This window comes from Arachis ipaensis, chromosome B4, assembly GCF_059453495.1.
Source record: "Arachis ipaensis isolate K30076 ecotype BB chromosome B4, ASM5945349v1, whole genome shotgun sequence".
Lineage (NCBI taxonomy): Eukaryota > Viridiplantae > Streptophyta > Magnoliopsida > Fabales > Fabaceae > Arachis > Arachis ipaensis.
In genome coordinates this window covers 34,899,476-34,910,849 of record NC_142439.1, presented here as the reverse complement: position 1 = coordinate 34,910,849, position 11,374 = coordinate 34,899,476, and the positions used below count along the sequence as shown (strand labels likewise).

At 37.6% G+C, this 11,374-nt stretch overlaps 1 non-coding gene across 1 annotated transcript; it reads left to right on the top strand.

Moving 5' to 3' along the window:
* Positions 1-1,322: 1,322 nt before the first annotated feature.
* LOC148567157 (small nucleolar RNA R71) lies at positions 1,323-1,430 on the top strand. Its single transcript, XR_015882455.1, has one exon. It is a non-coding gene; the product is annotated as a small nucleolar RNA R71 (small nucleolar RNA).
* Positions 1,431-11,374: the final 9,944 nt, after the last annotated feature.

Genomic DNA, 11,374 nt, shown 5'->3' with positions numbered 1-11,374 from the left:
AAGACATCCTCTACAAGTCCATAAGCTTGTTTCCTTGTATTGTCTGCCATCTCTAGTGAGATTCTTGCAGCTTGTACCTCACGGATCCGTAGCTTCTCCATTAAAGAGAGTGGCATAAGGTTTATACTTGACCCCAGGTCACACAGAGCCTTCTCAAAGGTCAAGGTGCCTATGGTACAAGGTATTGAGAACTTTCTAGGATCCTGTCTCTTTTGAGGTAATCTCTACCTAGTCAAGTCATCCAGTTCTTTGGTGAGCAAGGGGGGTTCATTCTCCCAAGTCTCATTACCAATTAACTTGGCATTTAGCTTCATGATTTCTCCAAGGTACTTAGCAACTTGCTCTTCAGTAACATTTTTATCATTTTCAGAGGAAGAATACTCATCAGAGCTCATGAATGGCAGAAGTAAATTCAATGGAATCTCTATGGTCTCAGTGTGAGCCTCAGATTCCCATGGTTCCTCATTAGGGAACTCCTTGGAGGCCAGTGGATGTCCATTGAGGTCTTCCTCAGTGGAAATAACTGCCTTTCCCTCCTCTATGCATTCGGCCATGTGGGACATGTTTATGGCCTTGCATTCTCTCTTTGGGTTCTCTTCTGTATTGCTTGGGAGAGTACTAGGAGGGAGTTCAGTAACTTTCTTACTCAGCTGACCCACTTGTGCCTCCAAATTTCTAATGGAGGATCTTATTTCAGTCATGAAACTTTGAGTGGTTTTAATTAGATTAGAGATTATGGTTGCTAAGTCAGATTAGCTCTGCTTAGAATTCTCTGTCTGTTGCTGAGAAGATGATGGAAAAGGCTTGCTATTGCTAAACCTATTTCTTCCACCATTGCTGTTGTTGAAGCCTTGTTGAGGCCTCTGTTGGTCCTTCCATGAGAGATTTGGATGATTTCTCCATGAAGGATTATAGGTGTTTCCATAGGGTTCTCCCATGTAATTCACCTCTTCCATTGCTGGGTTCTCAGGATCATAAGCTTCTTCTTTGGATGAAGCTTCTTTGGTACTTCCTGTTGCTTCTTGTATGCCAGACAGACTCTGAGAAATCATATTGACTTACTGAGTCAATATGTTGTTCTGAGCCAATATGGCATTCAGGATATCAATGTCAAGAACTCCTTTCTTCTGATTTGTCCCGTTATTCACAGGATTCCTTTCAGAAGTGTACATGAATTGGTTATTTGCAACCATTTCAATGAGTTCCTGAGCTTCTGCAGGTGTCTTCTTCAGATGAAGAGATCCTCCAGCAGAGCTGTCCAATGACATCTTGGACAGTTCAGACAGACCATCATAGAAGATACCTATGATGCTCCATTCAGAAAGCATGTCAGAAGGACACCTTCTGATCAATTGCTTGTATCTTTCCCAAGCTTCATAGAGGGATTCACCTTCCTTCTGTCTGAAGGTCTGGACCTCCACTCTTAGCTTACTCAATTTTTGAGGTGGAAAGAATTTGGCCAGAAAAGCGCTGACCAGCTTTTCCCAAGAGTTCAGGCTTTCCTTAGGTTGTGAATCCAACCATATCCTAGCTCTGTCTCTTACAGCAAAAGGGAAGAGCATAAGTCTGTAGACCTCAGGGTCAACCCCATTGGTCTTGACAGTGTCACAGATTTACAAGAATTCAGCTAAAAACTGATGAGGATCTTCCAATGAAAGTCCATGAAACTTGCAATTCTGTTGCATTAGAGAAACTAATTGAGGCTTTAGCTCAAAGTTGTTTGCTCCAATGGCAGGGATAGAGATGCTTCTCCCATAGAAGTCGGGAGTAGGTGCAGTAAAGTCACTAAGCACCTTCCTTGTATTGTTGGCATTGTTGTTGTTTTCGGCTGCCATGGCTTCTTCTTGTTTGAAAATTTCTGTTAGGTCCTCTACAGAGAGTTGTACTTTAGCTTCTCTTAGCTTTCTCATCAAGGTCCTTTCAAGTTCAGAATCAGCTTCAACAAGAATGCCTTTGTCCTTGCTCCTGCTCATATGAAAGAGAAAAGAGGAAAGTATGGAATCTTCTATGTCACAGTATAGAGATTCCTTGAGGTGTCAGAGGAAAAGAAGAATAGAAGGAGGAGGTAGAGAGGAGAGAATTCGAACTTATAGAGAGAGTCCGAATTGCTGATAGTGGAGGAGTGTTAGTCCTTAAATAGAAGGATGTGAGAAGAGGGGAAGAATTTTCGAAAAAAAATTAAAAAGATTTTGAAATAATTAAAAGAAATTTTAAAAAAATGGTTGATGATTTTTGAAAATTGAAATTGAGGTAATAGTTAATTGATTTTGAAAAAAAAAAGATTTTGAAATTAGAAATCCAAAAGATATGATTGAAAATCATTTTGAAAAAGATGTGGTTGAGAAGATATGAGTGAGAAAATATGGTTTTAAAAAGATATGATTGACAAACACTTAAAAAGATTTGATTTTTAAAATTAAAGACTTAGCTAACAAGAAATTTAAAAGATATGATTCTAAAATTCAAATATTGAACCTTTCTTAACAAGGAAGAAATTTTGAATCAAATCACTAATTGTTAGCAAGGATTTTCAAAAATAGTAAAAAAATAAAAAATGGAAAGAATTTGATTTTGAAAAATTATGAAAATTTGAAAAAGATTTGAATTAAAAACAAAATCTTCCCTCTTGTGCCATCCTGGCGTTAAACACCCAGAATGGTATCCATTATGGCGTTTAACGCCCAAAATACTACCTTTTTGGGCGTTTAACGCCTACCTGGCTGGCGTTTAAACGCCAGTTTTCCTTCCTCACTGGGTGTTTTGAACGCCCAGCTTTTTCTGTGTAATTCCTCTGCTGCATGTTCTGAATCTTCAATTCTCTGTAATACTGACTTTAAAAGACACAATTTTGAAAAATTTTTGAATTTTTAATGATGAAAAATAACAAAATGAAACTAATCATGTAAAATTAAGATCAAATAAATAAATCATGCAGGACACCAAACTTAGAAATTTTCATATTAGAAACACTGACAAATTGAGAATGCATATGAGAAACAACTAAACAGACAAAACAAGAGAATTTAAAGATCAGAGCAAGAGAATCATCAAGAACAACTTGAAGATTAATGAAGAACAAAATTCATACATTCAAAAAATGCAGGGAATAAATAAAACATGCAAGACACCAAACTTAAAAATTGACACTAGACTTAAACAAAAAACACTCATTAATTTTTTTATTCTTATGATTTTATTTATTTTTTTGTAATTTTTCAAAAATTAATTGGAAAAAGAGAAAATAAGAAATTCAAAATTCTTAATGAGAATTCCAGGAATCATGCAATGTTAGTCTAAAACTCCGGTCCAGGAATTAGACATGGCTTACTAGCCAGCCAAGCCTTCAATGAAAGCTTCGGTCCAAAACACTAGACATGGCCAATGGCCAGCCAAGCTTTAGCAGATCATTACTTTCAATAGCAAAATTGATAGAAATCAACAAGCTCTTGTAATGATAAGTTGAAACCTCGGTCCAAAAGATTAGACATGGCTTTACAGCCAGCCAGACTTTAAAAAATCATCGTGAAACTCTAGAATTCATCCTTAAAGAGTTTGAAGAACAAAATAAAATTTTTTGTATATTTTTTGAAAATAAAAAGTAAAAAGCTTAAACATAAAATAAAATTACTTAATCTGAGCAACAAGATGAACCGTCAGTTGTCCAAACTTGAACAATCCCCGACAACGGCGTCATAAACTTGGTGCACGAAATTGTGATCATCAATGGCGCCAACAACTTGGTACGCACATTTGTAATCTCAACTCTTTGTCACAACTCCGCACAACTAACCAGCAAGTGTACTGGGTCGTCCAAGTAATAAACCTTACGTGAGTAAGGGTCGATCCCACGGAGATTGTCGGCTTGAAGCAAGCTATGGTCATCTTGTAAATTTCAGTCAGGTAGATTCAAATGGTTATGAAGAATTGATAATTAAAAGATGAATAAAATATATAATAGGATAGAGATACTTATATAATTCACTGGTGAGAATTTCAGATAAGCATATGAAGATGCCTTGTTCCTTCTGAACCTCTGCTTTCCTATTGCCTTCATCCAATCATTCATACTCCTTTCCATGGCAAGCTGTATGTTGGGTTTCACCGTTGTCAATGGCTACCTCCTGTCCTCTCAGTGAAAATGGTCCAAATGCGCTGTCACCGCACGGCTAATCATCTGTCGGTTCTCGATCATGTTGGAATAGGATCCATTGATCATTTTGCGTCTGTCACTACGCCCAACACTCGCGAGTTTCAAGCTCGTCACAGTCATCCCTTACCAAATCCTACTCGGAATACCACAGACAAGGTTTAGACTTTCCAGATCTCAGAAATGGCCGCCAATAATTCTAGCCTATACCACGAAGGTTCTAATCTTAGATTAGAAACCCAAGAGATACACATTCAAGCTTGTTTGCATGTAGAACGGAAGTGGTTGTCAGGCACGCATTCATAGGTGAGAATGGTGATGAGTGTCACATAATCATCACATTCATCATGTTCTTGAGTGCGAATGAATATCTTGGAGAAGAAATAGACTTGAGTTGAATAGAAAAACAATAGTATTTTGTATTAATTCATGAGGAACAGTAGAGCTCCACACCTTAATCTATGGGGTGTAGAAACTCCACCGTAGAAAATACATAAGAACAAAATGTCCAGGCATGACTGAATGGCCAGCTTCCCAAAGAGGGTTCAATCATCAAAACATGATTAAAAGATGATTCAAGGATGAAAATACAATAGCAAAAGGTCCTATTTATAGAAAACTAGTAGCCTAGGATTTACAAAAATGAGTAAATGATGCAGAATCCACTTCCGGGCCCACTTGGTGTGTGCTTGGGCTGAGCATTGAAGCTTTCACATGTAGAGACTTTTCTTGGAGTTAAACGCCAGCTTTTGTGCCAGTTTGGGCGTTTAACTCCAGCTTTTATGCCAGTTCTGGCGTTTTGACGCCAGAATTTTTATGCTGACTTGGAATGCCAGTTTGGGCTATCAAATCTCGGGTAAAGTATGGACTATTATATATTTCTGGAAAGCCCAGGATGGCTACTTTCCAACGCAATTGAGAGCGCACCAATTGGGCTTCAGTAGCTCCAGAAAATCCACTTCGAGTGCGGGGAGGTCAGAATCCAACAGCATCTGCAGTCCTTTTTCAGCCTCTGAATCAGATTTTTGCTCAAGTCCCTTAATTTCAGCTAGAAAATACCTGAAATCATAGAAAAACACACAAACTCATAGTAAAGTCCAGAAATATGATTTTTATTTAAAAACTAATAAAAATATAATAAAAAGTAACTAAAATATACTAAAAACATACTAAAAATAATGCCAAAAAGCATATAAATTATCCGCTCATCAGCACACATTCTGGAATTTTCAAACTCCATTTCTTCATGGTTTCTTCCCTTTTGCATGCTCTTTTTCTCACTTCTTCAACCCATGCTTGCCTTGGAAACCTGAAATCACTTAACAAATACATCAAGGCACCAAATGGGATTAAAGTGAATAAAATTTAGCAATTAAAAGGCCTAAAAAGTATGTTTTCACTTTCAAGCACAATTTAGGAAGAAATCATGAAACTATGCTATTTCAATGGATAAGTGCAAGAAAAGTTGATGAAATCTACCCAAATATAGCAAATAAATATCATGAAATGTGGATTCATCAGTCATCATTGAATATTTTATTCTGCCAACATGTTTTCTCATGATCATCTAAGGTATAAACCACCAATTTCACTCCTCAACCTTGCACACAACCCTATATCTCACAGCATCATTCTTAATAAACTGAATTCGTCTACCTTCTTGAATTATAAACTCCCTTACTGCCTCTCTGAACTCATACTTTGTATTAAACCATATTTCTATCTTAAGTTTCAAATCACCAAACCGAATACCATCTCTAAACACGGGAAAAACATTATCAGTTTCTTCTTTTGATAATTCATCTTCTAAAAGGGGAGGAATCTTTATTTCCTCGGAGTGCCAAGAGTTGGCCCCATCAGAATCTGCTCTTGGGTCCAAAGCATTGTCCAGATCTTCATCTCCCGTGACAGGGACTCATAAGAAACTTAAGTCCACCTTACACTCCTTATCATCCACCACCAATGCATCATTATCATTAATTAACTTCTTTTTAGACTTTGCAAATCCTCTATAGTGGCAAACAAAATCTCCAAACAACTCTATAGTGTACGTTGTGTTCCAATGGTCTCCAGAAATCCTATTGCAGCTACCAGTTACTAATTTATGTCACTCATAGAAAAGGGAAATTTTTTTCTCTACGTCACTCATGGAGAAGTTGAAGAAGAAGAGAAGAGACAAAAGAGGGGTGGTGACATTTTATTTCTCAACAGAGACAAACGATGTCGTTCAAAGGGGTTTTTAGCACCAAATTACAAATGACGCCATTTCTTCCAGCGTGGCAAGAATTGGCCACATCACTAATAGTGTCAGTGTTCTAGTGATGGAAAAAGGGGAATGACTAACGTGGTGCATTTTTTCGAATCTGGGGGACAAATTTAGTGCAATTGGAATCTCAAGAACTAAATCAGTGCAACTCACTAATCTCAGAGACCAACGTGGGGCTTAACTCCTGAATGCACCAACACTTACTAAATTTTTCTCCTTATCACCAAATCACCTTCACCTTTGCACCTTCACTTTTGCCATCAGATTAGAGAAAGGTTTCGCCCCCTCACCTTCGCAACTCACCTTCGAATTAATTATTCAAAACCCTAACCCTAACACACCCACACACTCACACTCACTCACCATCACTCACCGCCACTGCCGTGTGTAAGAACCAGAAATAATTAACGTAAAATAATAATATTGGGTTAAGTATGATTTTGGTCCCCAACGTAGAGGTCAAAAATCGATTTCGTCTCCAAATATTTTTTTGCTATAAAATGGTCTCCAAGGTTTCAGTTTGTTTTAAAACCGTCCGTCGGACAAAAATACCCCTCCCTCCCCTCTTCTTCCTCAACACCCATATTCTTCCTCAACATTAACCAGAAGCAGATGCACAAACACAGAAACAAAAGCATGCAACAATGGATAACAACAAGCTCAACTAGAAGCGAAAGAACAACAGAAGCAAAAAATAATGAAACAACAACAACCAGATGCAGAAGAACAACAACAACCATGGATCTTGTATACAATTAACCATCAACAAAAATTCAATAACCTAAGCTAATTTTATCAAATCTAAGCTAATTCAACAACAACAACAACAACAATTCAGCAACAACTTTCAGCAATTCAATAACCTACAATCAACTAACAAAAAATTAAAATCCAGCTAAACTAACCCAGAATTAAATTAAGGGGGCTGGAGGGAGGGTAATAGGCAGTAGTGGCTCTGATTCCTTCTGTCACAGGGACTAAGGGAGGGAAAGCAGAGAGGCTCGCTGGCGGTGGTAAAGCAGAAGAGGCTCCACGTTGCTGTGTGGTGATGAAGCAGGGAAGCTCCACGTTGCTGCGCCATGTTGAAGTAGGAGAGGCTCGCCGGCGGTGAGCTCTGGTTCGAGGAGATCTGAGACAGGGAAGAAGAGAAGGAGGGGGAGAGGGTCGCGGTTGATCTGGATAGGAGAGAGGCAGCGGCGGCGACGGCGGCGACGGTGGCGGGACGGCGGCGACGGCGGCGACGGTGGCGGGACGGCGGCGACGGTGGCGGGACAGCGGCGGCGGGACGGCGGCGATGGCGGGACGGTGGCTTCCCTTCCCCCTTCTTCCCTTCTCTCCCCCTCCCCCCTCCCCGTTTCTCGCGCCCCTACCCCCCTTTTTTCTCTCCCCCCATTATCTCTGTATCCCTTTCTTTCTTTTTTTTATTTATTTTACATTTATTTTATTTTATAATTTTTTAATGAGGGGTAATTTGGTAATAAAAAATAAAATTGGTAAAAAAGACGATTTTAAAACAAACTAAAACCTTGGGGACCATTTTGTAGCAAAAAAAAGTTGGGGACGAATCGATTTTCGACCTCTACGTTGGGGACCAAAATCATACTTAACCCTAATAATAAATAAATTGCTCAAAAATAGGTCAAAAATTTAGAAGTCTTAATTTTAAAATTTGGAGGTGAAATTTGAATTCAATAGAATTTTTCGAGCGGAAAAATGTAATTTTCTGCAAAAAATTTCGTAAAAATACGTACCAATAAATTAGCCAGCAATACCTACTTATATCTGTCTAGTACTGTGTGAGAATAATAAAAACAGTAGAAAACTTTGAAAAATATTTAGAATTTAAAATCGGGCACTAATTCTAAAGGTTTGGACCAAAATTGGGCCAAACATGCCAAAAATACTAATGGGTTGGACCGGGCCCAATTTGGGCCCAAGTCCAACATATATATATACTCTCATTAAAGGCCATTTCAGCCACACAACACTTCATAACAACACAAACACAGCAGCTAGTAGGGTTAGAGAAGAGAGGAAGAAACACTATTCACTTCCTCACTCTTTCACTTATAACTTGAGCTACGGTGCTCCGATTTGTATCTCGTTTGCAATCACGCGAAACTCTCGCTGAGCCTATCATTTCTATCTTACCAAAGTGGTAAAGAACGCGCTCACTCTTTCCCAGATCTCTCTTCCCAATAATTTTGAAAATTTGGCTATAGTTGTTGAGTGATTTTGGGTGTTTAAATACAATTTAGCACTTGATTGCTATTGGATTTTGACCCAATCAACATTGGGTAAGGTGAGCATATTCGAATCTCTTGTGATTTTGTAAATTTGGTGAACCCTAGGTTAAGTTGTGGTAAAATATGTATGTATAGCTTGACATTGGGTGACTTTAGAAGTGGTGTTGGTGATTGAAGAGCTTGTTGGAATCAAATTTGGTATTTTGGTGCATATTGGAAATCAGTCAAGGTATAGTTTTGGTCTTCTCTATGTAATATGTAATATTTCGTGACACTTAGGCTAGTGGACCTTAGGATAGAATTGAATTGGTTGTTGATAATTGTTGGATGGATGATGTATGATGATTTTGATGAATGTGATGATTTTGATTAGATTATGATGTTATTATTAGTGAATGATGTTGATTATATGTATGGGGGTGAATAATGATAATTGTGAAGATTAAAGATGATATATGATTAATGATGTTTATGAATGATTAAATTGTGCAAAATTGTTAATATTGATATCTTGATTTGGAAGTTTATGGTTTTGTTGAATTATGGTGGAAAGAGGTGGAAAGATTAAGAGAAATAGGTGTGGAAATGATTGAAATGAAATGAAATGGTAAATTGTAGTATGTGGTAGTGTTTTTGATGAAATTGAGTAGGTTTTGATTGGTTTGGTTTTGAAGTTTTGGAAACTAGATAATTTTGCAGAATTTTATAAAATCTTGCTTTTAATGAGCTTTGGCAGATCATAATTTGAGCCTCAAACCTTGAAATTGAGTGATTTTTGTTTCAAATTAAACATGATTTTAAGATCTTTAAAATGATATAAAGTTTATGGAAAATAAAGTTTTGTAGAGAAAGTTATGAACGTTGGAAGTTAGGGTAAAAAATCTGACACAGCATACGTACGCGGACCTGTGCACGCGACGCGGGCATTCTCCTCTGTCTAGGGGTCTCGCGTATGCGGGCACTTGCTTGAGTATGTGAGTATGTATTTTCAAGGCATGCGTACGCAACTTTTAACACGCAATGCGAGCATCCTTTACTATATGGGGTATCTCGCGTACGCAAACAAGGTGCCGCGTATGCAGACGCCCAAAATTTCAACTCATGTGTACGTAGGATAAGGCATGTGTATGCATGACCCCTGTTTGGCTGAAAAATTATTTTCTTCACATTTCAAGGGTTCTCTAGCTTTCTAAACTTCTTTAATTACCATTTAAGATTACTAACTAGTAATTAGGCCCTAAGACTAATATAGATGTGTTAGTGAATTAAATTGGTAAATTTATGTATGAGTTTAGAAGATGGAGACTTAGATTTCTGAAGTTGTGGGTAAACGAGTGAAGTGCTATATTAGTGATGACTTTGAGAATTTGAGAGTTGATAATAACTTGTGAAATCAAGGACTAATGATGGTTATGACGAGTCTAGGACTCGGAGATGGATGATGAACTTATTGAATATTGTTTTATGTTGATATTGATGAGTTATTGTACGGTAGGTGTAAGGGTCGGGTCCTTGATGATTGGATTTTCGACGGTTTAGAATTTCACAAATGAAATCTCGTTGCAAGTATAGTTTCTAAACCAATCACTAATCCTTTCATACAAAAAGTTGTTTGTCACTAAAACAAACCCCTAAAATTTATAAATCGAAGTATTCAAACCTCGGGTCGTTCTCCCTAGGAATTGTAATGAAGTGTCTTGTTATCGGTTGTGAGTTATATTTGGGGTTTTGATATGAAGCATGAAAGATAAATGGTAAGAAAGTAAACTAATGGCTAAAAAGGTCTTGGCAAGGGTTGGTGGTCAAAGATCTCTATCCTAATCACTAACCACAATATGAGAATTGGCAAGGATTAATCTCATTAAATCATCCTCTAACTAGTAGTAAAGGAAAGTCAAATGAGCTATATCAATCCTAGTCCATAAGTCCTAACTCTCCACTAATTCAATTAGTGAGAACTAGAGTCAATGAATCCCAATCATCAATTACTTGGACATTAGTAACTCAAGAGTTCCTAAGTTACCTTTCCAAGCCAAGAACATAAGACTCTACTCTAAAATCCAACCAAGCATTTCATCAAACACTTGGAAGGCACAAAAGAAAAACATAGTAAATCAACAACAAGAATTAATTCTAACTACAATCAAATGTAAAGAATTAACAACAACAATTAAAGGAAACAAGATCTACATGAATTACCTCTTATTGAATTGAAAGAAAATGGAATGAACAATAGTAGATCTACAACAAAACATAAGAACAACATAAAGGAAATTACAACAAAAGAATGGAAGAAGAATGAATGTAACAACAAAGAATTAAGAGGTAGAAGGAGATGAAAGCATGAATTAAAATCTAGATCTAAGATTATTGAACTAAACCTAATCCTAATTCTAGAGAGAAGTGAGAGCTTCTCTCTCTAGAAACTAACTCTCACTACTAAACTAAGCTAAACTAAACTAATGGTAACTAACTTCTAAAGTATGAAAAGTATGAAAAGTATGTTGATTCCCTTTCAATCCTTGGCTTAAATAGCATCAGAAATGAGTTAGATTGGGCCCACAAGGCTTCTAAAATCGCTAGCCACGTTTGTATTAAGTGGGTCATGTGCCACCATCGGTGTGTCCGCGTACCATGCGCGTGCGCGCCCCTATGCGTGATGCAGCTATGGCAAATCTTATATCGTTTCGAAGCCCCGGATGTTAGCTTTCCAAC